The sequence below is a fragment of the Tursiops truncatus genome, chromosome 10, assembly GCF_011762595.2.
Source record: "Tursiops truncatus isolate mTurTru1 chromosome 10, mTurTru1.mat.Y, whole genome shotgun sequence".
NCBI classification, from domain to species: Eukaryota; Metazoa; Chordata; class Mammalia; order Artiodactyla; family Delphinidae; genus Tursiops; species Tursiops truncatus.
This window is the reverse complement of record NC_047043.1, coordinates 10,878,147-10,903,418: the sequence shown is the minus strand read 5'-3', so window position 1 is coordinate 10,903,418 and position 25,272 is coordinate 10,878,147. Positions and strand designations below refer to the sequence as shown.

General features: G+C 45.4%; 2 long non-coding RNA genes across 9 annotated transcripts in view; one reads left to right on the top strand and one right to left on the bottom strand.

Annotated features, from left to right (window-relative positions):
• LOC109551557 (uncharacterized) overlaps window positions 1–7,468 on the top strand; it is a 628,536-nt gene extending 621,068 nt beyond the window's left edge. For all 4 annotated transcript variants that reach the window (XR_012334345.1, XR_012334347.1, XR_012334348.1 and 1 more), the window contains one exon: window positions 7,164–7,468. This is a non-coding gene — a long non-coding RNA (uncharacterized lncRNA). The remainder of the gene's footprint in view (window positions 1–7,163) is intronic.
• Window positions 1–25,272, bottom strand: part of LOC109551545 (uncharacterized) — a 205,199-nt gene that overhangs the window by 68,455 nt on the left and 111,472 nt on the right. The window lies entirely within an intron of this gene.

Genomic DNA, 25,272 nt, shown 5'->3' with positions numbered 1-25,272 from the left:
TGACCAGGGAGGAGAAAGGGATCTGGACCATACAGTCCTTGTACATCCCCATCTTCCATCCTCTTCTCATACCTTATTCTGACACCTAATTTCTCCCTTTCTTGTTGTCCGTGAAACAGCATTGACCATCACGGTCTTGTCTCCTTCCTCCCCTTAATTCTATTCTCCTGTTTCTTCTAGTTCTTCCCTCCTTTTCCACACTCTTCATTTTTCACCAATTCTCCCCCAGCTTCCCTTTGTCATTTATAAAGTCTGCTGTGCCACCTCCCTTTCCTGACCTTTCAAGAGTAGCGGGTTTGTGGGAGTCCCGAGCCCACTGGTGTGTGATGGGGCAAGCTTCTCAGCACCCCTCCCTCGCCGTGGGGAAGCGGGGCAGGCTGGCACCAACCCAAATGCATGCTTAAATAATGGGCACACCAGTGCCAGAAAATTAAAACCCAGCATGGAATTGCTGAATTCACAGTTTTATTGTCACTGATTGCCTGGTGGCTCTGCATATTGAGAAGATCTTCACAGCTTCTTCCATTTTCCATGCCTTGGTTAATGTGCAGATAATTCTAGTGGTAAACTTTTTATTCCCCTTTCAACGTATTCATCCTTTCCTCCCCACCGAACCAGGCAAAACAGAAAAATTAATACACAGTTGTCATGAACGTGCTCTGTATTTCATCTCACCTCATCGTTCATCTTTAATAGAATAATGCTATTTCATAACTGAAAGGTCAAACAAATCGTCTGCCCATTTTGCAGATGAGGAAAGTAACTTGTTAGAGGTCACCCAGGGAAGTTGTGGGAAAGGCAGAGCCGAAGAGAGTTCCTGGCCTCAGCTCAGTGTGTGTTCACAACTCCCTCTGAGTTAAACGGAGAGGTAGGCAGGAGAGATGCCATTCTTCCCCATTCACAGATAAGGAAACTGAGTCTCAGCCCTTCCCAGGGAGGAAAGGGCATAACTTGGTCTCCGGACCTATTTATTTCTATTTTTGTCACACGATGCTGGCTTTTACTAAGTGGCAGGGTAATTTGTTTCCCTTGTTAGAATTAGAGGTGGAGCCTGACAACGCGCACGCGGAAATCCAGTACCTGTGGAATCTTTCTATGATGGAATAATGATAGATACGGAATAACGTCTAGTGTGTGTCCAGTGCTTCACTGATTTCAGAATCACCTCTTAGTTGTTATTCCTGAGTCAACACAATCGCTCCAGGAAGTAGTGAGGCCATGTTTCAATAGCCCGATGTTTATGGTTGGGGAAACAAAGGCTGAGAAAGTAAATGATTTGCCCAAATCACATATTAAGTGAGGAAACCAGGACTTGACACCTGGATCTTCTGACATCCTGTGCTCCTTATCCCCCTCATCTGTCAGCTCGCTTGTGGGTGCGGAGGTTTCTGATGGAACCATCACACGTGCAAGCCTGAAGTGACATTAGAGCCGGCTTCATACTTAGCCACTTCCTTGCATCCTTAATGCCATTGTCGTTCCTACTTCAATCAGCATGACAGCTTCCTAACTAGTCTCCTTGCCTCCACCCTTGCTGCCCTCCAACGCACGTTCCACACCGTCATCTACTGCAGCAGGGGAGACCCTTCTAAAGCAATTGTCCCTGCATCCTCAAATGTGCATATATTTATAAGTGACAGGCACGTACTATTGCTACCGTATTAAGCGCATGTGTAAACAGCATACAGAACGAGAAAAATTTAAAGGGCGCAATTTTAAACAACGTGATTAAAGGACCTAATATTTTCTTCTTATTATTCTGCTTTGGAGAAATTACTCAGAAGTGCAAGTCTGATCCTTCCCTTGCTAAAAACTGACATGGACCCAAGATGAAAATCCCAGCTGAGTACGGCTTATGCGCCTCTTCCTGATGTGATGCTGCCTGTCTCGCAATCCTTATTTCTTGCTATTCCTCCCCTTGAATTCCACACTCCAAGCAAATAAACAGCTCCCAATTTTCTTGCCCCTGCTCATCTACCTGTGGGCTTCACCCTCTGCTGTTGTTTCTGCCCAGAATGCGATTATCCTCCCTGTACCTTCTTTCTTTTCTTCTTCTTTGTTGCCAGTTAATACCTACTGGTACCTCGAGTCTCAAATTCCACTTAACTTCCAGTGGAAGGCTGTCTGTCATCCTCTGAGAGAGGTCAGGTGCTTCTGGGTACCCTGTAGCAGCACTTAGCACACGGAAAAGTCATCTTCATTTTCAGTTGTCCTCATTCCCCAGTAGATCATCAGCTCCTTGAGGGCAAAGAGCAGGGTGTGTCGATCTTTACTCTCCGGTGCTATCCAAGTGCCATGTGCCAACAACTGTTTGTTAAAGGATTCCATGAATATCTGCTCTCAGCCCAAGGGTTTCTGTTTAGTGGAAACAGAGCATGCAACCACTTTACCAATCACCCAGTTCTCGAGGGGTGTAATATTTTTGACACCTTTATTCTTTTAAACCACCCAGCAGGGAAACTTTGCCTTGTCTGGGAATAAAAGTGAGGACACTCCACGCCCCGTGACTTTTCCGTTTACTCTCAGGCAATGGAAAAAATCACGCGTTCCTTTGAAATCTCAGCCATGTCTCCGTTAATTTAGTAACAAATGGTGTGCAGCCCAGTACACCGAGCAACCTCAGTATCCACGGTAAGATTGCAGGAGAGGAGAAGATTGCAGGGTCCTCTTAGAGTCCCTGTCTGAGTCTGAACATGAAACTGACCGGTTAACAGCAGAAATGTGAGCAAATTTATTTACTGTAAGTTTTACGTGACACAGAGCCTTCATGAGGAAATGAAGCCCTGAAGAAACAGCCCTGAGTATTGTTCTGGTTTTGATGAAGAGTAGACAGTCGTGGAGGAATAAGGTTAAAGAATGTGAGGTAAGGGTAGTGAACTGGGGGACACTGGCAAGGCCTGGGTGTTCAGACTTTTCTCGGAGTCCCTTTGTCTTTGGAGATAAGGATGCGCCTCTCCTCCAGGTACGGGCAGGGCTCCTCTCACCTGAGAGCTTTAGGACCGATTTCATGGGAGAAGGGTGGGGAAAGGTCAGAGTGACCTTCCCACTACTGCTGGTTTCTCAAACTGCTTCAGCTGGAAATAGTCACTATGCCAAGGTGCCATATTTGGGGTTAGGGCATCCTGAACCCCACTGAGATACTATGCCTCCTTCTCCAGCAACTGTACTGCCTTTCTTTGGGGAGAGGGTATGGCTCTCACCTTTTCTGGTCAACCTTCCCACCATCCACTGGCTACAATTTCTACCCTTTGGGGTAGAAAGGAAAGGAAACAGAGATAGTAAAGTTCTTAATTGAATGACACTGTCGTATGATGGCATCGTGATCTCTGGACCGTACAGACGTTTCAAGTTGACTTTTTCTCGTGGGCACTCTTACGCGTTCTCTCTTCTCGACTCTTAAATGCTTGCAGGATGCCATCTACAACAGCCCCAGACCAACAGTACCAAACTGGGCTGCATCTCAGGTCCCTAGGATTTAGGTAGCTTTGCCTGCCATTGCGGGGAGTGCCATGACTCAGTCCTCCTTCTGGTGACCACAGGTCACTGAAGCTCTTCCCAGGGATGAATCTGGTATAAATCCTCCATGAGTTCCTAGTTGCAGAGGATATGTGTCCAGCTCTCTAGTGGTTTCCTGAAGCTCCTCTCTCAAATATGAAGGAAGAATCAGATGTCTAGTTAGAAGCTCCAGTTAGAGAGAGATGGTCCTAAGAGGGAGGCACTAATGTAAGGTTGCAGCTTTGACTCTCTAGCTGCTCCATAGATAAGAGATACATTGAGTCCTGGACTTGCCCACGTGCTGGGGACAAAGAGGCGAAACCCAAGAATCGGGGTCCCCAGGGGCTCCCCATACCGGGCATGGCACAGGTATCTTTAGCACCTCTTCCTACCCTGTGACTGTGTGCAATCCCATGAAAAGGAAACGATTATAACAGGACAGCTTAAGCCCTAAATCTGGTCGCCCTTTCATGATTGCTGAAAACACTGGGTTAGAAACTTAAGAAAGGTAAATGGAGGCCTTGTCTACCAGGTCTTCTCTGGAATGGGTCTTTCCAAATTGCAGAGAATTCTTCTAAATTTCCAGCTCAAGGCCCGACGTGAACAAGCTGTGAGCCTGGGTGATCCAAATCCCGTTCATCAACGCTACATCTCTTGCTTATTTAAAAGGTGAAATTGTCCATAGTGATCAGACTGACTTTTAAAAATTCAGTTAATGAATTTTCAAAATACACCGCCATCTTAAATGGACTGATTTGTCCCCCTAATGCTGGCATTTATTACCCCATTCTTAAGAATATGTTGCAAGATAGCAATTTTTTGTGGAACCCTTCTAAGGCAATGAGAGCCACATGAGACTTCCTGCAGCCTTTCAGAGTAGAGAAAACATTTTTAGGGGCATTGCTTAATCGGAAGTTTTAAAAAACCCAAATGAAGTCATAAAGTGCATGCACATCTCAGAAAATATGTTCATGAGACTATTATAAAAAGACCTGACTAAAAAATACTTACAGTCTAGAAGTGGGAAAATGAAGGTATTTTCTCTTGAAAGCAGCAGAGGGTTCTTTGTTTCTCAATTTAATGGAATTCTAATATGAAAAACATGCAGTGAACCATTTAAATAACAATGCCAGGTCTGACTCAAAAATTCACAATCAGCACTTAGAGCTGAAAACTTAGCACAGGTAGGATGCCTTCAGCCCACACTATTGAGTCAACAAGTCACAAAGAGAGAAGCCCAAGATACAAGGCACAGCAAAAACGCGTCGCTGTGCTTTCTAGACACAAGTGTAAAAGTCATGGCTTCGATAGTAATTTGAATTTTTATTCCTTAAGGAAATGTCACGGAGCTCAAAATGCAATTCTTTTGTTTTCTTTGAGGGGGAGAGGTGTGTGGATGTGTGTGTGTGTTTAAAACTAAACGGCATTTGAGGGCTTAAGTGTTTGAGTCCACGAAAGCGAACAGACCATATGGTCTATTGTAGAATTAGTAATTACAGACTTATTAAAAATACATGTTAATTTTATTCACTGACACTCCATGATAACGGCTTCCTCAGGATCTAATCCATTCTCCCCATTATACTCAGCTATTTCTCGTGCAGAAACCTCTTGTCCTGAACAAATGGCATAAGTAAGATTCGAGCTGACCCAGTCCCACCCCAAAAGATGAAATCACTACTTTTCAGTGATGTAGACAATTTAAGGTTATTTTCTCTGTTGCCCTTTACATTCTCGCTTCAAGCCAGAGGCAGATAAAGCAGAAAAGAGGTTTCTACTCCCCTCAGACTGTCAATCTGAAGGGAAAAAAACATGGAAAAATGATAATTTTATAGGAGGTAAGACAGAAATTTCCTGAGTTACCTCCTTAAAGAGTACAGTACTCGCTTAGGTTAGCAACCCCAGAGTAAATCACTGATGCCTGAAAATGGGTTGTAAATTTTATCGCCATCTAGTTTGGGGAAACTAGCCCTGACGTTTCTCCCAGCTGTTAATGACTAAGTTACTTATCAATACTTCTCAAACTTTAATATGCTTATGAGTCACCGGGGAATCTTGTAAAATACAGATTCTGATGCAGTAGGTATGGATGGGACCTGAGAGTCTGCATTTCTAATAAACTCCCTGGCGATGCTGATGCTACTGTCCTGGGGACCATCCTTTGAGGAGCAAGGACCTGGCTGACTGACAAGATGCTCTGGTACTGGTCCATACATGCTCAAGCTTGATAATGGACCGAGTGTCTGTATTAGTAGATTATTCGTTGAATATAGATTATAACCCAGGCCTTAATTCAGAATATTAAACTTTATTTTCTTAGCCTGTCTTTCTTTAACCACTGAAGTTTCTTTAGAGTTGGTCCATCCTACCAGAAGATCCTGATCACCCATGGGGTACCATTCTAGAATATAATTACAGAACACATTTCTCCCTCTTATAACCTAGGCCTGCTAGTCATTAATTTGAGGTCAGTAAATCACCAAAGCTTTGTTGCTTACGGGTCTATATAATTCAAATCAAAGTCATGTGTTTTCTAATGGAAATATAGTTATTATTTTTGAGGATTACAGATGTTATATGTTCCCTGTAAAAATATCAAACAATTAAGAAATAATCTAATGTGTGTTCCGAAGGCAATTTAAATTGGTATCCCAGCAAAATATAACACACCATGGACATCTGAATAGTTGAATCATCAAATATGAATTCCTGGAATGCCGAGGGTAGTCATATGCCATTAGGCTAATAATAGCAATAGGTACCAGGTACTGAGTGTCTGCTTTGGTGAACACCCCATTGTGTGCTCTGGCTGTATCACATACTTCACATTTGCAATGGTCAGTGTTCCTCGATTCAAACAAAAGATACCAGCTTATTAACCGTGAGCAGAAAAGGAAAGTACGGAAACAGTGTCAGAAGTTCACGGAATAGAAGGCTAGAGAACTGAGCTCCGAAAACTCTGAAAATGGGCAGAAATCAAGGAAGGCTGAGCAGTGGGGACAAAGTGTGGATCTTGCCACAGGATCCCTCTGGCTAGGACCTTGCCGTTGTCAAACTCTGGACCCATGATGCAGCCGCCAGGAGTGACTTTGCCACTGTCCCCAGAATACTGAAAGGCTCAGTTTGCCTATGGGGCCAGAATCCTGCCTCCCCATCAGGACTCACACAATGAAGGAGATTCCCCCAGGGTCGTCACAAAACAAAACAGAGTCCACTGCTTTTCATTATCTTGTTTACTCCTCACAACAAATTGGTGGCAGGGTTCAGGACACGCTACCCCCAGATACGGCACCTTGGCATACTGAATACTTGAAGCTGAAGGATTTGGGGAATGGCACGTGCAGGAGGGACCTTCTGACTGTCCCGTGAAGCAGGTCATAAAACCCTCGTGTGAGGAGTGCCCTCCCTATACCCGGAGGAGAGGGGCATCCTTGTCTCCTAAGATGGAGGGACACAGAGAGGGACACCTAGGCTTTGCTAAGTTGCCCCCAGTCTGTTAGACTTACCTTGTACTCTCTGTCCTATCACGACTGTCCACTCTTCATCAAACTTAGGATAAAAGCACCCAGGTTCAACTGTTTCTTCCAGGCTTCATTTCCTTATGAAGGACTCCACATGGTGTAAAACTTATATTAAACATGGCTGCTTTTCTCTTGTTAATGCTGCAGGTGTCCCTACATGGCAGAAGCTGATGTGACTGTTGCCATTTTCAAGAGGAGGATCCTGAGTCCTAGAGGTGAAGCAATCTACCCAAGAAGCAAAGGTCCTGCCCCTTAAGCCCAGCGCCCTCTTACCCCGAAACCATGCTCCCTGTCCCCTGCCCTTTGACTTCATGCCTCACCCTGAGGTGCAGGAAGTCAAATACCATTCATCTGTGTATCTTTAGGATCAGAATCTTACTAGTTTTCTAAGCAGGAGCGGAAGAGAAACCAAAACAAAACAAAAATAAAGGAGTTGATTTTTTTCCCCTCCATTTGCTATCAATCTCTTCATCTCTAAGAGGAGCTGGAGGAGAGAATCAAAGGTACAACAGAACCTGTTCACCATCTCTTCCTTTGCTTCTTCCCCTGACGCCTCTTAGCACAATACGGCATTGCTAATTTCACGCTGAGAATTTAGGTAACGGGGCTCTCCTTCTCGGACTCATCTCCAGTGGAGATCTTCTTCCTTCCTTCCCCACCTGTGGATGTTCACCGTCAGTTTCCCCAATAAAGTATACTCACAGGCGAAAGTTCTCAAAACCTAAAAACTGTCCCTCCGCCATGCTAGGCTGCAGGATGGTAATGCAAACCCTCGGGCAGGGGCCATGGCTCTAGAGAACGAGGCTTATTGTTCTAATGGAACTTCTGGCCCAGGCTTTACCTGGAGCTAAAGCTTTGTCTTAAGAAGGTCACAAAACCAAGATAGAGGATGCTGGTGATAATCTGAAATCCATGGCTCTGGGCCAGCCAGGGCACTGCATCAAGATGCCTTAGTGAGGTTAGAAAAAAGAGAAATACTTAGTGTATTTCCTGAAGTCTGGAAATTAAATTTTCCCCCCATTTTTTTCACAGTGGTCTAGATTTCACTTCCTCCCCCAGCCCTATTCCCATTTTGGTAGGAAAAACAATGCTTAGATCAGCAGAAAAGAAGATTAATACATCAGCAATTCTGTTATTGTATGTATTGATTCTCAAGGGGCCAGAAAAGAACTCAAAGGTGAGTGTAAGTAGAAAATACACATAGGCAATATTCCACCGGCTGTATTTATGAGCCATTTAGAGCATCCCAGGAGGGTTGCAGTTTAAAATCTATCAAAGCTTTGGGTTTTTTCTGTTCTTCCCAAGGAGATGCCAACAACTGTTCATTCTGCAAGTCTCTCTAAGATCCCAATGCTTCCCATGAACAGTACCTAGAAGGAAAATAGTGATTGTCTTGCCAATAAATGAGAAATGCTGGGGGCCGAGGGAGAGAAAAAGCCTTCTGTGTTTCAGTTTTCCATTTCGCACCCATCGTCTGAATGCACAGAATGTGCATGACCTGGCCTGTGAGGTAGCCAGTTACCTCTTGTATTCATATGGTGAGGCCTATCGTGATTCATGGGTATATAGCGAGTCCTATCGTGATTCATGGGTATATAGTGAGTCCTATCGTGATCCATGGGTATATAGTGAGTTCTATCATGATTCATGGGTATGCTACACTTTAAGGACCAAAATACTGAATCCAATTTCTTTGTTCTTTTCCTTTTTTCCTCATTGTTTAGAATAGTCTCTAATCTCAAATCTGTCTCAAGAAATAAATTTTCTGCATGATGCATGAACCAAGTCAGCCTGCTTAAAGGTGAATCCAGGCATTCTCGTGGACTCACTGATGCACTCTTCCAAAAACAACATTCACATAATGTCCCCTCTGTGCCAGATTCTGTTCCGAGGTCCAGGGATAGAGAAACATCCTCTAAAAAACCTCACAGTCCTGAGGAGATGCCAGACAGGTAAACATGATCACAGAACAGTGTGGGAAGTGCTGGCATCATAAAAGGAGCTACCATTTCTTGAGTATTTACTATTCTGGTACTACTTACGTTAAAGCACATTATCTCTAATCCTCCCATTACCCTCCAATAAGTTTTATTTTCCCCTTTGTTTAAGGAAATAGACTGAAAGAGGCTCAGAGACTTGCCTAAGGTTACATTGCTATAAATACTAGCCCTGGGATCCAAACTTGGGGTATGAGGCCCTAAAACTCCCATTCTTTGCATGTTGCCCCTAAGTGCACTAAGAGAGCAAAGACAACTCACTCACCCAGACCTAGTGAGGGTTCCAGGAAGGCTTCCCAGAAGAGGTGAGCAGGAGGGGAGATTCTCCCTCCCCAGAGGAGGGAGAAGTTTTCCTTTATGACACCTCCTTCTACCCACCTCCTTAGACAAAGCCTCATCAGAATGTGCCAGACTCCTGAGCTGTGGGGAAAGGAAGGGGACAATCCCACAGTTCTTTGGTTGCTGTAGGAAAAGTAGTAACCGGACCAGGAAGGGAACACATGCGATAATCAAGGGGCAGCTGTAGTCAGTAGAAAAGGTGAAGTGATTCCTGGCCACAGCAGGTCTGAAAGAAGAAATGGCATCTACCAAAAGCAGCATCTAGAAACACGGAACTTCAGCTCTGTTACTTTGAACCACTACGTCTCCTTCCCAAGGCTTCTGCTAACTTATTTCTCCCCTGGATAAAGACGGCTGCTAAGGAATTGGAATGAAATAGAGTAAAATCTTATTATTTTGAGAAATGGGAGATTGTGAGGCTCATTTGAAGTAATCTTTAAAAAAATTTCTTACTCTAGGATTTGTTTAAAGAAATACTGATAATTATGTTACAGTATTTCTTTCTTTTTTTTCTTTTTTGCTATAACTTCAGAAATGAATGGGGTACTAATAAGGAAAATTAGCTAAATGAATCTAGGATTACATTTATACAAACACTGTTTAATAAGTGTAGATCTCATAAACTTACAGATTTCGAAATTACAACCCTTCATTCAAACTTCTTACCCAATAAGATTGTGTCTTAACTAAATTCCAAAATGCTGGGCCCAATTAAGGAAATTTTACTGTATAGCAAATCATGAGGTGGGTTGTTGTAATTCTGTACTTATATTAAGAAAGAGCTCTGAGTAGTAGTATTAAAAAGATGTTCAAAGCCACTCAAAACAGAGGGAGAGATTTAGCATGTATATCTTGTATTGTGTCAAAAGCCCTGTAATTGCCCTGCAACTGTTTAGCTTTTTATATATTGGTCACTGAGTGCCTACCATGTGACCAGGTCCCCAGAAATATGTGCATGACCCAGTCACTAAGGTGCACACGTGCTGGAGGGTATGACGTGGCTCTCACACAAATAAGTAATGTGTGTGTGTGATAAATCCAACATGCACTCATAATTCCCATCCACCCCTGGAGAGCAAGTTGAGTACTTTGGTAGGTGGATAAACTTTCTACTGGAAGAAAGGTAACAGAGTGGCTTAGAAGTGTCACAGCATCTCTCTAGCATCCAATTTAGAGGAGAAACACCAAGGATGGGAAAATCAGGCTTCTGTAACCAGATGACCTTTGCCCTTGGTTTGCAGGGTCTGTGGATCCAAAGCCAATTTTTTGAATTTTCAACTTTGCAAAAATGAAATGTGCCTAATTTAACTGAATTTGCTGGCCAACCTAGTTTGCTTGTTTTTTCTAAAGGTGACGGGAGGGGCCATGGGTATAACGAGGTGGGCAGGCAGGACCTAGTTCTCTGTTCCTTTTCCCCCTGAGCTATTGAAGAGTGTCCTGGAGAGTAATCTGGAAGTCAGCTGAAATTCACACGGTGATGCTGACTGTACTCCCATGTAATCTGTCCCTCTCAGAGCCCTCCTGCGGATGGCTCACCCTCTCCCTGCCACCAACATGGCCAGGCGTGGTGCCCCATACACCCAGGTGCAGGTCTCTTTTCCCCTTTGATCTGGAACCGGGCTCGCACCTGAGGGCCTGCTGGCTTCCTTCCTGAAGGGAGAGGCCCTGCCTTTGCTGCTTCTCCCACCCCCTCCTTCCATGTGAAGCCTCCTTTTGTGAGGTCCATCTTCCAATTAAGCCTAAATCATGACAGATGGTGCTGTGGGCTGATTAATCCACACACTGGGCGTGCCCTACAGCACCTGAGGTGTACCTTCACGAGGAAGGGCTCCAGCTTCGGTGGAAACGGCTCATTGGGAACACAGATAAATTGGAATAAAAGGGATACATGAGGTGGGGTATATGGAGGGGAGAGAAGGGGAGAAAGGAAGTGGGGAGAGAAAGAGAGAGAATGAGAGAATGAGAGAGAGAGAGAGAGCCAATACTCCATATGCTGGAATTTGTTTTTTAAAGTATCTTATTTTAATTGGTATGTGAATTTTTTAAAACCAGTCTCAACCCACAACTTAATGGTAAGGAAAGCTGGAAGATGGAGAAAGAGGACTTTCACGTCCCAGCTCCACTGACCACTGCCCACCCTACCCCGAATTTATTTGTCTGGCGATCTGGACCCACAGAAGGAGGCAAGAGCCTTCACAGAGAGGAAGGGGAGAGAAGGAGTAAATTGACGTGCTCCCTCCAAATTTGGGGGGGAAATTTTTCTTACAGTGGACAGGGCTATGCCGCCATCTCAGCCTGAATGGCTTTGAGAAGTTTTCCACGCATCCCATTTTGATGCCAAAAGTCACCAATGATTTTCTCTCTCTGATCTATAAGAGGTGCTCCAAGCAGCAGACAGATGGGCCCATTTCCCCAGATTCCACAACTCTCACCTCCTACTCCCCTCCCCACTACCTTGTCATAGTGTGAGCGTGCGCACGTGCGCGCACACACACACACACACACACACACACTTTTCCCTTATGTTTGCAACAAGATTCACTTATTTTTCCAATGTATAACTTAATTCACCTATTCCTAAAGCAAACACTTATGAAACACCTATCAGTGTTAAATCCTAGGCTGGGCCCTGCCCCCAAGTTGCTAAAACTCTACGAGTGGTAAGACGGAGTTGTCCCTAGCCAAGTCCAGTTTACTCAACCTCTCTAACCTCAGTCTGCTCACCTGTAAAATGGGCATCTGCTACCACATATCTGACAGATCTGACTAGTACGTGTTGCTCTTACTAGTAAACGCGATGGCATGTGAGAAATGCAACATCTTTACGAATGTTAGGTACTATTATTTAACCATCAAGATAATTTCCAGAGGAAACACTTCACGGTTTGAGTTTTCTGGTCTGTCCCTTGAGGTTCAAAATGGCCTCCTATTTGTGAAAATAACTCTTTCTCCTCTTTAGTCCCATCCCCTTCTTCCTTCATCCTCCCCATTTGCAACAGACCTAGGTTTAGTCCATGTGACTGAGTTCCCTCCCTCCTCTCCCTCCTCCTTCATCTCCTTCATCTCTATCTTTGGATTATTATTACAGTATTATTACTATGATTAATCAAAGCCCGAACATCACAGATTGATTGTGCAGAGACCTAGAAGAGCTAAAGAAAGCGGAGGAGATGGAGACATGGAGAGACAGCAGACAGTCCGAGGAACACGTTATCAGACGGGCAGCCTAGTTATTAAAAGCGAATACCTCTGAGATAAGACTCCTTGAACTTTCTTTGGGACAATGTAGTAACGATAAGAACTCTGAATTACTTCTTCCCTGGCTTTCAGCCAGACCAGCTCTGGGAAGTGTGGTCATACTCTAACTGACTTGGCATCTGGAAATCAAGCTAAACCTCTTCAACCATAAGAAGAGTTTCCCTCTGTGCACTAAACTATTTGCAAAAGAAAGAACGAGTGAGAAGAATAAATATTTGAAGATCATAAAATAAATACTGCCATCCTTTTCTGGTTTCCAGCCATTCCAAGACCCTCTTGGTTCCCCCCGCCCCGTCTTACTGATACCTCCCCTTCTCCATCCATAGGGTAGTGACGTGCAAAGTGTTCCTTAGGCCAGGGTTCCCTACACGAGGGGTCGGAGGTCAGCCCTCCTGCACACAGCAAGCCACTAGCATGTGAGGGTGCACCCTCCAGGAAAGGGTACCTTTTGCTAACTCACATAAAGGCATACTGCGCTGAGATTAGCCCACTCTTCCTCCTGATTTTGTGGAGAAAGCCTTACAGAAGCCACTTTCTCCTTGCTTATTTCTGGGCATGTTTTAAACCACCTGGACATTCGTCCATTTTTCTCCCTTCCAGGCAGTGTATGCGTACGGATACGCTCCCTTCCACGCAGAGAAAGTGTAACCATTTGGGTTTACACTGAAATGAACTTGAACCCCACATCGGCCACTTTCCATCCAAATGAACCTGCATAGATGGCATACCTTCCCTGAACTCCACTGTCCCCATCCACAAAATGGACACAGCAATAGCTGTTCTTGAAGGATTGTTTAAGGATTAGATACTGTATCATATGTACAGTTGGCACAGAATGAGTATAGCCATTGACAATCAACAAATCACCAGGAAGAGAAAAATGACTTTCTTGAAGTTTCTAGGAAAAAAAAAATTTTTGTGCCTGGCCCCTATCTTAAATAAACTGTACCAACTTGAGTAGATTTTCAAATACTGTTCTTTCATCTCACGTGAAAATAATCTGGTTATACAAAAATGCATATTTAGCAAACAAAAATATGTTGCATCTACTCTCTATTCTCTCTTAATAATGCAAGCAGTTCCGCTACATTGAAAGAAGGATTCAATTTGCAGTTTCTTGATTTGTTGGTTGCTTTTCAAAGGAAATGTATAGCTCATAATTAAGTATACCTCTAGATTTCACTCTTACAGAAGTGAACATTACCAACCATGACAAAGATAAAGCATCTGCAAATGACAAATGACTCAGGTGCAGAAACAAAAACAACTGATGAAGCCATATGTCACCAGGAGAACCTAAGGCTTGGGGATGAGAAAAACATGCCAACAGCTCACATTTTCAAAATGGGCCTCAGGATTCATTCACCTAGACAGTGGATTGAAGTGGAAAACTCGGTTAAATTGGTGAAATATTAGGGCTGACAAGGACATAGTGATCACGTGGCCTGAGCCCCTGGTTGGGCAGATGGGGAAACTGAGGCCCAGGGAGTCATACAGCTTGCTTACATTGCGATGGTAGTGCCACGACCCAGGTTTCTGGCTACTACAGAAACCTCTATTTTACCTACAGGTATTTTCCTAAGAAATCCACATGATTCTGATGGTTCAGGAGAGGAATTTCAGCTCTAAGTCTTCCTGGTCTGCACTTGTTCAGATTATACCCTATAACCCTAACAGGAGTGGTGATGATGCAATATATCAGGAGAAGACACTACTGGGAGATGGGCTTTCCCTCTGGGCTCCTGGCTCACGTGTCTCCATGCCAGTATGGTGCCTCGCTCACAGCAGGAATTCAATAAGCCCTTACTGAACGAACAAAGTTTGAGTGTGCACTTTCAAATCTTATTAGTTTAAGAAACACAATGATGGGGAATTCCCTGGTGGTCCACTGGTTAGGACTCGGTGCTTTCACTGCTGGGGCCCGGGTTCAGTCCCTGGTCAGGGAACTAAGATCCCACAAGCCACGCGGCACGGCCGAAAACAAAAAAAAAAAAAAAAAAAGAGATAATGATGATCATCATGACCTTTTGCCAATTAGCAACGAAAGAGAACAAAGAAGGAGGGACACTATACAGAAGCAGAAAGATCAGGGACTCAGGAAAAGGAGTTCCAATCCTGGCCTTCTTCCACCTACCTGCCCAAGACAATGACCTTTTCTGAACTTAGTTTTTCTCAACTATAAAATTGGATTAAAATGTCTATTTCACAAGGTTTTATGAAGGTTGTACGTGATACTATTTATTAACTGCTTGGTACTGTATCTGGCACAGACTAGGAGCTCCATAAATAATCAATGAGACAAGGAGAGAAGAAGATATTGTGGCAATAGGTGTCCTGTTGGGTTTACAAGAATGGTGTTTACCATAGAGGTGCCCTGTCTTACAGCATCACATTCTGACAAGGAGGGGATGCAACTCCACATCAAAGCAAACCCTGCACATCTGTCCTCAGGCTCAATGTGAAGCGCCCACTCCTCCCAGCTTCTGATCTTGGCCATCCCTTTTCCTTTCTCTTCTCACCTTCATCATGATTTCGTTTGTGGTTTTAAGGGCTCCATCTGCCTGGGTCTCCTAACATACACCTTACTCACCACCAATCTCAAGGGAACTGAGATAAGGCCCTGGGGTCCAGGGCTGTTCCAGTCCTGGGGGGACAGTCACGGCACTGTCCAGTCTCGATAGAGGAGAGACTCTTCCCCAAGGCTCTCACAGCCACTTGTCTCCACTAGGGACCCAAGCCAGAAGAGGCTCAGGGCACAGCCTGCAGTGCAGGGCCCTGCTCCGAGGGCAGGTACCCCTGGGGCAAACCCCGAGGGGCTCGGCGCCCTTTCCCAGTGAGACCAGAGTAATGCCCAAGCCACCAACCCCACCACAACCCGTCCCTCCCACCTCCCCAAGCTGCCACCTTCTGCAACTGCTTAAATCATGTCCCTCTTTGGGAGCTTGGGTTTGAAAAGCAATTTAAAACCAAAGCAGAGGGAGCATTTTGTAGCAATGAGTGAGCCCACACTGAGAGCAGGTCAGAAAAGTTCATACATGTTCAGACGCAAACAGGGCTGGGAAATCCACACACCTTATTCGAGAAACCATAATGCCTCTGTGTTCCCTCCTCTGCTGGACCTTTTACGGTTTACAAAGCACTTCCACAGACCTAGGCTCATTCACACCTTAAGAAAGTATCAAGTGGAATTCCCCTCTGCCACCAGCAAAGTGAAGATTTTCCTCCTGCAGGAGAACATCTCAGGAACTAGGGGCCTGCCTGGGTTGCTGACGGCATCCTTGCTGGAAGGATTCACAGCTCCTGACAGAGAAGTACTGGAAACCCCTGTGGGAAGGAGGCCCCTTAAAGCCAGGGCTTCATCATTTCTCAAAACCCACAAGGGAGCCCTGTTTCCAGACATGGGGCTCAAGTGCTGGCTACAGCCGAGCGTGGCCCAGATCCCCAGTGACCCCGGCTTGGTCCCCGAGTCTCTCTGTGACGTGTGCACTTTATGCGACTGTTACCCCTAAGCTTTTCTGTGTGGTGATGAGCAGAAGCTACTCTTCCTGTACTTGGACTCATCCTTCCTTCTGAGATCTCTCCCCTCAGCCTCACAATAGCCCTGGCCATAACGAGGTGCCAGTGGGGAAGAGCTACGGTTTAATAAAGCCCAGGCCCAGCGGCCTCCCTCCACCCACACTTAGGGCTCTAATAAAGCCCTTTCAGCGTTCCAGGGCTGCAGTTCCCACCCCGGCGTTGGAAACGGAAAGGATGCTTTGTCTGTACTTAGGACGAGGTTGCGAGCAGTCATGGGTTTCAGCCACCCTGCGTGGGGTGGGAAAGGGAGCTGGGTGCCGGTAGCCCCGACCTAACCAGGTGACAGGACTTCCCAGGAATCATGAAGCTTCTAGAAGTTTCTAGAGTGCCTCCACTCTAGATGCAGGTGGGCTGCAGCACTATCTTTAAACACACAGCTAACTTGTTTCTCAGGCTTTCTGTTTGTGTAGAGAAACAATCTTTTCACTCTCCCCTCTGAACGTAGAAGACTGGAAAAGAGCCCCCTCAGAGGTGTCCCTTCCCCCAAATCCCACCCTTTCACAACACTTTATAGGACGTGAGCCAGGAGCTTTCATCACCCTTGTATATATTTACTCAGTGAGTCACCTGCGCTTTTACTGTGTGTTTTTATAAAGTGTTTTTGTGCTATTTTTATAAAGTGTTACTTTTTTAATTACAAAGTCATTCATGACATTGGTTAAAAATGCAAGCATTCACGAATCGTGTGAATTAGAGACTGAAAGACCCCTATAATCGTATCCTCTGGAGATCTGTATGATGGGAGGGGTTCATTTTAATTTTCCATCGTAGTTAGTAGTTACGGGGAAAACAAAAGGATGGCTGGTCGGATGGGAAACCGGCAGGAAACTCACAACAGAACCAGGTAATTCTCCTTAGCACACCAGGCTGAGCCTCTTTCCCTGCAAATGGGGGTGGTTCTGACTTCCGTAACTACTTTCTCCACCTACATCACACCTGCTTTCGATGGCAGGGCTCCTCGAGTCTTGGCTAGTGGGAAGGAAGGACAGATGGTCAGTGTAGTGTCAGGGTATGTACAGAAATGGGGGTGCTATGGACAGAACTGCCCCACGCCCAGATTCATATGCTGAAGCCCTAACACTGAGGTGACTATGTTTGGAGATATGACCTTTATAGAAGGAATTAAGGCTGCAGGAGGTCATAAGGGTGGGGCTTTGATCTGATAGGATTGGTGTCCTTATAAGAAGAGACACCAGAGCGAGCTCACTCTCTGTCCACCATGTGGGCCCCTGGGGAGAAGGCAGCCATCTGCAAGCCAGGAAGCGAGCTCTCACCAGAACCTGACCACACTGGCTCCCTGATCTCCGACTCCCAGCCTCCAGAACTGTGAGAAAATAAATGTCTGTTGTTTAAGCCACACAGTCCATGGTGTTTCATTATGGCAGCCCAAGCAGACGAAGACAGAGGGAGGGAAAGTACTGCGCTCAGCTAGCTGTTTTCCCATCCCAGCCTCTGTCCATTATTGGTATATTCACATTTCTTTCCCTACTGCCACCACGGGGACTCTGAAAATGGGATTGGGGGGTAGGAGTGTCCCCTTACAGACCCTCCTCCCAGTGGGACCTTCTGCTTCTTTCTCTGTTGCAGCCCAGGGGCCAGATGGTCCCCATGTACCACTAAACATGCCTATAGTGGGGGAGAGAGTATTGGGGCACACTCTACACACCTTTGAATCAAACTCACAGTGTGTTTCATGCTCTCAGCTGGCTTAACTCAGATATAAATTCACTCAACAAATCCTGTGCCCCTGATGGCCTTGGTTGAGAGGTTTAAAAGTTCTTCCACTCTTGCAAGTTCCAAGCTTGCTCCAAGCCTCAGTTATTGAATTATTAATTATTTAGCCTCTCTTGCTCCTCCTTGACCCTACAGGAGCTGCTGGTGGACTCCAGGTTTGCCCCATCAGTGTCAGATCACAGAGACCCTACCACCAGCTCCTGCAACGTGAGGCCCACATGTAATTCAAAAGATGAAATAAACAAAAACCCAGGAGGCCAGTGGAGCTGAAAGGAAGATTTCTAGTTTTTGCTGTCCATCTTTAGCAAACACATCACCGATACCACCAACGTGCGTTCCAAGATGCAGGGGTCTTTTCGAAGTGGCCGTGAGTGGGGAGAAGGGAAGCTTAAGGCAACTGAGGGGCAGAGGGGACCCTGAATCTGTGCTTCTCGGGCTCTTCTTTAATGACTCACAATAAATAGTCTTTATGTCACCACCCAGTAGTAGGCATGTGCACACACACACATTTGAAACAACTGTTTCACAAAACAATAACTACCTTTATTGCCTGAGATGCACTCTGATACTATCTAGTCTAGTCTAGTCTATTTCCCCAAAAATCTTGGCTAGGAATTAAATTGATATGATGGTTAATATTCTGTGTCAGTTTGACTGGGTTAAGGGAGGCCCAGAGAGCTGGTAAACATTATTTCTGCGTGTGTCTATGAGGGTATCTCGCATTTGAATGGGTAGACTGGGTACAGCAGATTGCCTCACCAGTTTGCGTGGGCATCATCCCACCTGCTGAGGACTCAGAACAAAAGGTGGAGAATGGGCAAATTCCCTCTCTCTGCTTGAGCTGAGACATCAACCTCCTCCCGCCTTTGGACATCAATGCTCTTGGTTTGGGGGTTTCTTGGACTCAGCCTGGAACTTATACCATTGGCTCTCCTGTTTCCCTTGCCTCTGGACTCAGACAGAATTACAGGACCGCTTTCTTGGTTCTCCAGCTCGTAGATGGGACTTCTTGGCCTCCATAACCACGTGAGCCAATTCCTGGATAAATCAACTCTTGTAACCAAGCAGGACCCTGCAGGACCTCCCTAGGGACAGACCCCCGTGTCCCTCACCTCTTGTTTGTAGAAAAGCTTTCTAGGTCTTCCCCAAGTTCCAAAGTGCAAATTTACTCAGAGAAGTAAGAAAATGCAGAAACAAAGTAAAACAGTTAAGCAAGACAAAATAATAACAGTTTGGCCATAAAACACAGTCAAGGACATTTAGCTCCTCCTTGAGGGCTGTAGATAATATTCTGAGCCACGTCCTTGAGCTGTTTTGTAGATACTGAACCCCCCACCAGGTGGAAGAAGTTAACTGCATGCTGACCACCAGCACGTAGACCCCAGAATGATTGGAGCCAGAAAGCTGGTAATTGAGATTCCCAAAACATCACCCTGTTACCTCACCATCAACTGAACAGAGAGCTGTGCCGAGCAGATCAGGCTCCCTGCCACACACACCCCTAACCTTCCCTTTAAAATCCCTTCCCTGAAAGCCACTGGGGAGTTTGGGTCTTTTGAGCATGAGTTGCCTGTTCTTCTTGCTTGGCCCCATGTTGAACACCTTGCAGTAAAGACTGTGCTTTCCTTCACAACAATCTGGTGTCAGGAGATTGGCTTTACTGCACGAGGGGGCAGACAGACCCGGGTCTGGTTTGGCAACACTCTTCTATGTGTCTATATATATCCTGTTGGTTCTGTCTCTCCAGAGAACCCTGACTAATCCAGTTGATTTCATTCACAGCAGAATTTGTTGGCATTTGCAAGGGTGTGAAGAAGGATCGGTGTTTAAATTTTGGACATACTTTGGTCAGAGGGAGCACAGCAGAGTGGTTTAGACCCCCGTCTTTAGAGTCCAGCGGGGCCTTTGAGTGCAAGTCTCAGCTTTGCCCTTTAACCAGCTGCACGGACTTGGATGGGTCCTCTGACATCTGTGTGCGATGGGGGCAATGATACTTTCCTCACAAGGTTGTCACGAGAGTTTTGAAAGATGAAATGCTTAGCGCAGTTCCCCGCAAACAGTAAACTCCTAAAGAAATGTTTATTGTTATTAACGGGTAAACACCCAATCAGTCATTCAGGCATTTGTCGTGTGCTTACCCTGGAGGTCCTGAGCCCTGCCCTGCCTGCTTCTGCTGGAAGCCGATCAGTCCTGTGCCGGGCTAGGCAGTGAAGTACGTCTCCGTGATGTGGGTACAGGGATGTTTATCAATAATAATAAATGGAGCACCATTCATTTCAGCTGCTAAGCACATGGTCATCCAAAACAGACTCGTGAGCAACATGGGTCTTAAACCCTGGCTGCTACTCTGCCACTTTGTGTCATTTTCCAGCAACACCATCTTGTCTGGAATGGCCATCGGGAGGCTGCATTCTAATCTCTCTCAGATGCTGATGTGTTATATGAGCTCATGCCGGGCATTCCGTTTTCCTGCATCAGTTCTTGTAATAATGGGGATAATAACACCTGCCCACCCTACGTCACAGGCAGGTTGAGAGGCGTGAGTATATTTAAACATACAGGAAGAGGCTTTGAACCCCTCACAGAGGAGCATATTATCAATACAAAGGTTTTACTATTTGTTGCTACTGTCTACCTTTCCTGAGTAATTCCGTTGGGAAGATTTGTGGTTGGCGCTTCATCTTTTTGCCTTCCTTTTAAAGGATAAAATGCATTTCTAACTACCTTTTGAAAGCCAATTTATGCTTTGGCTATTCAATTAATAGGAGTGCTGAGAACCAGCTTCCCAGTCAAAGCTCTTTTGAGTAATTCAATGCCCGATATTAAAAGAGGACGGTTGCTGCCTGACACAGTTTACTTTCTACATTGTGGGGAAAACGCGAGCTGCCCTTCCACCCAGACGGATGCCTGGGCCCTGCTCGCTCCCTCGTTCAGAGCCCTACCAGCCCCAAAGACGGCTGCACAGTTTGTGCATGAACAACAGAGCCCAGCCCTGGGTACCCCGAACCCTGTGTCCTGCCTGGGGCTGCAGTCACAGACCCCAGGGAAGGGACATCTTTTTCTAACTGGTCCACCCAGTGGGGTGACTTCTTCAAGTTTGCACAAGGTTCGCTGTGTAGACTAGCTGAGGCCCTTCTCCTAAGTGAAAGCCTTTGGGAAAATACGAGGCCAGGCAGTGTCCCTGCACAGACTCCACGGGGCACGATCACAAGTCCCTGACAGACACCTGGCTGGAGCTGACCCTTTGGACTGCAGAGTTCTCCTGCCTGCAGGTGCCCCATCCCCCACGGAAAGAGGGCTGAGCTGCTGTCCTCTTTGCCTTTCGGTAGGGCAGGGCCTGCAGCGGTTAAGGCCATGGCCTCGGGTAGGGAGGCCACCTGAGTGTGCATCCCAGGGCACTTTGGTGTTCTCTTCTCAAAGCCTGTTGTATAGATTAAACGGGAGGTGTGTGTACATCACCTGCCATGTGACTGCAGTGCTCAAAAAGTGCTGACCCTCACTCCCTTTTCCGTCTGCTACCCCTTGTCCATCTTTCACCCTTTCCACTCCAGCCCTGTTGCCCCTTTTCTACCTTCCTCCTTCTGTTATTCCTCCTCTTCTCTCCTTCCCACACCCAGGCTTCTGCAAAGTTCACATAGACTCCAGCTGTGCCCCGCATCTGTAATGATCCTCAGGTCAATATTCTAATACGCTTCCTCCTCCCTTAGTTTTCTGGCTTTATTTTTGGTTACCAACTTCCTCCAGTTTTAAGGGCGTGAGGAGTGAAAGTACAGATGATGTTTTTATTCTAAGTGCTTTAAAGGCAAAGGTTCTTGTGTATTCAGTGTTTTCTCCCCAAATGGGGCTGGAGGTCCCCAAAGCCATATGTGTGATGATGTTGGTAACGGTGCCCCCAGGCACTCTCTGGCCATGAGGGCCGCAAATCCGGCTGCGCCATTCTGGAGGCTGGTGGGGAGGTTCTGATAGCACTCACACGACTTGGAAACAGGAGGGTTAATGCTGGTATTAGGAACAGTGGAAATCTTTGTCTTCAAGATCGGCTGTTTTGAGGAATATCTAAAAGCCTGCTCTTGTAATTGAGTCCGTCCGTGTTAAACATTGTCACAGAAGTGTCTTATTTTCCAATTGAAATAATTTATCAGCTTTACTGTGACTTCATTCATCAGATTGTAGAGACTGGGAGGGGCAATTCAGTCCAACTAACAATAACCAGTTTTATTAAGGACAAATCTGTCATCTTTTTCACAGCCGGCAAACCAGCGCCTAGCAGGGTACTGAACACATGATAGCCTCTCCACAAACGCTGGGAGGATAAGTGAATGAATGAATGAATGAATGAGTGAATAACATGCTCGATATGGGGCCAAACACCCTTGCTTACCAAGATGAGGAAGCTCAGCGTCCTCTCAAGCCAGTGGTGGAGGCCACGTTAACGCACACCTACCATCTGTTACAATAACCGTTACGATCGTGCTTGTGTACTATCTTAAGGGAACTAGAGCTCGGAACGATAAATTGAGTGCCTGAGTGGGGAGGTGGGAGGGTAGCCAAATATGCCGTGTTTTCAGGTCACTCATAAAAATTCTAGCTGGAAGAAAAACATTTTAATTGGGAGGATCAATTATTGACAACACTATTCTCAAAATACAGTTAAAAGCCGGAGAACTAACCATATGCCAAAGCGTGGTGATGGGAAGGCAGAGGCTGCTCCTTGCGTCGCTGGCTGGCTGCCCATCGGCTGTCAGGTCCTCGGGGGCCCTCAGGGGCCAACCTCACGACAGGGAGTTCCGCTCTCCTGGACCAGCCGCCCCAGAGTAGAAACACGCTCCACATCACCTCTTTCCCTGCCTAACTCCCCGTCCAACCTGGGAAAAGGCTTCAAGTACCAGCTTTGTTAACCCAATGGGTATGGTTGGATTTTCTTGGATATTTTTTTCTAGCCCCTAGTAACTCAAAGTACCAGAATCCCCTCACGGTGCTTAATAAGAACAAAAATTACTGGGCTTCCCCCTAGACCTACTGAATTAGAATCTCCAGAGCTGGGGCCTGGGAATCTGCATTCTTCTAACTCAAGGGCTCTACATGAGTTTTTTTAGAAATGATCTTATATTTTAGATTTTACAGAAAAACTGAACAGATAGTACTAAGTTTCCATATAACCCTCTGCACATGGCTTCTACTAGTATTAATATCTTACATTACTATGGTGCATTTATTATAATTAATGAACCAGTATAGAGACATTATTATTAACTAAAGCTCAGAGTTTATTTGGATTACCTTAGTTTCTACCTATTGTCCTTCTTCTGTTCTAGGATACCACATTACATTCCCTTTGATGATTTTTTTGCTTGTTTTTATTCATTTTTAATTACAAAGAAAATTTGTGAATATATTCTCTTATTAAAAGTTAAATGTTACTGATGAAAAATCCCTTTAGCAACGCCCCGGTTCTTCACCCCTACCCCAGAGGCAAACAGTGTCAAAAGTTTCGACCATATCCTTCTGGTCATTGTTCTGTGTATTCATATCCACAGACAGATGTATCAAAGGATAGAGTATTCTTTTGCATTTCTTAAACATAAATTAAATGGTTTTGTCCTGCACATGTCATTCAACTTCTCCCTTTCTTTACTCAGTAATAGTGATTGCTGAAGGTTTTATGTCAATATAATGAAACCTACCACAAGCTTTTAAACTGAGGTTAAATACCCATAGCATGGATATGCTATATTTTATTTGTGATCAGTTAACTGATAAACATTTACATTGTTTACACTGTTTTTTTTTCTGCTTCACTATTATGAATTTGCAAAGAATATATCCCTGTGCATATTTGTGACTGTTTCTCTCAGGCACTGGATTCATTCACAGGGGCTGCCGTAACAAAAGACAAAAACAACAACAACAAAAAAACCGAGTGGCTTAAAAAAACTGAACCTATTGTCTCTGGAGGCTAGAAGTCCGAGATCTAGGTCTCAGCAGGACCGTGCTCTGGCTGATGGTGCCAGGGAAGGACCTTTTCCAGGCCTCTCTCCTAGACTCTGGTAGCTCCTCAGCATGTGACTGCACAAGTTCAACCTCCACAGGGCCTTCTGCCTGTGTGTGTGTCTCAGTGGCTACATTTCTCTTTTATAAGGACACCAGTCATATTGGATTAGGGGTCCACCCTACTCCAGTATGACCTCATCTTAACTAATCATATCCACAATTACCCTATTTTTAAACAAGACTATATTCTGAGGGACTGGGCAGAGGGGTTAGGACTTCAACATACGAATATTAGGTAGACAGGGCAACCCTATCCGTAAAGCACATCTCTGAGCATTCACCAAAATATATGTGCATTTAAATATTTGTAAATTATATGTGTGTGCTTTTGTATTCATTTGTGCATTATACAACCTCCTTAGGTCAGGAAACAGACACCAAGGCTCTGAGCTGTGCATGCTGGGACGTTACTGGGGAGAGAAGGTGAGCTCAATGCATTGCCAGCAAGCACTCAGCTGGTCCTTGGAGTTCAGGGCTGGATGGCCCCTTAGTGCTATTTAGAATTGAGGTAAGGGGCTAGTCTTTCTACCCTCAGCTTGACCAGTCATCGGACACAGGCTGACCAGGATGGGCAAAGCAGCTCCCCTGGGCCGAGGGCAATTCCCTAGGAGCCCCTCAGCCATGAGCCTTTGGCAGTCACCCTTCCTGCCATCTGGGGAACCAGCTAGAAAGGGCATCGAGGCGGTGCTCCATGGCACCCTCCGCAAAAATAGATTCTCAACACGAAATTTAAAAGGATGGTGTACAGTTGCACACAAATAGAAGTTACCGTACTTTCCCTGATACTGAATGAGTCTGGCACATGTCCTGAGATACACAGAATCCACCTTCTAGACCACGCTGGGTCATAAAGAACATGCATTTTAAATTTTCATAGAAACTGCCAACGGTCCTCCTAAGTGGCTACACAATGTTATACTCCCATCAGGAGTGTACAATGGTACCCATTTCATTTCCTCGTAGTCTCACCAACACTTGAAACTATCAAACTTCTTAATTTTTACCAATATTGGGTGTAAGAACATCTCATCCATCCAATTTTCATTTCCCTGATTCCTAGAAAGGTTGAGAATCTTTCTCTATTACTACATCTTCATATCTTCTCCCCTCATTCTTTTGAATTCTGTGTCTCTTTCTTAGTGACTCGTAGGCATTACTTGTGTCTTTGAATATTGATGGAAGCATACCTCCATTCATTCTTAAGCACAGCGAAATCTGAAAACCACACTCCTGTCCTTCCCCCTCTAGCTCTCTTCTTATCTTCCTGTGATGAGTTTCTCCATGAGACTTACCGGACAGCT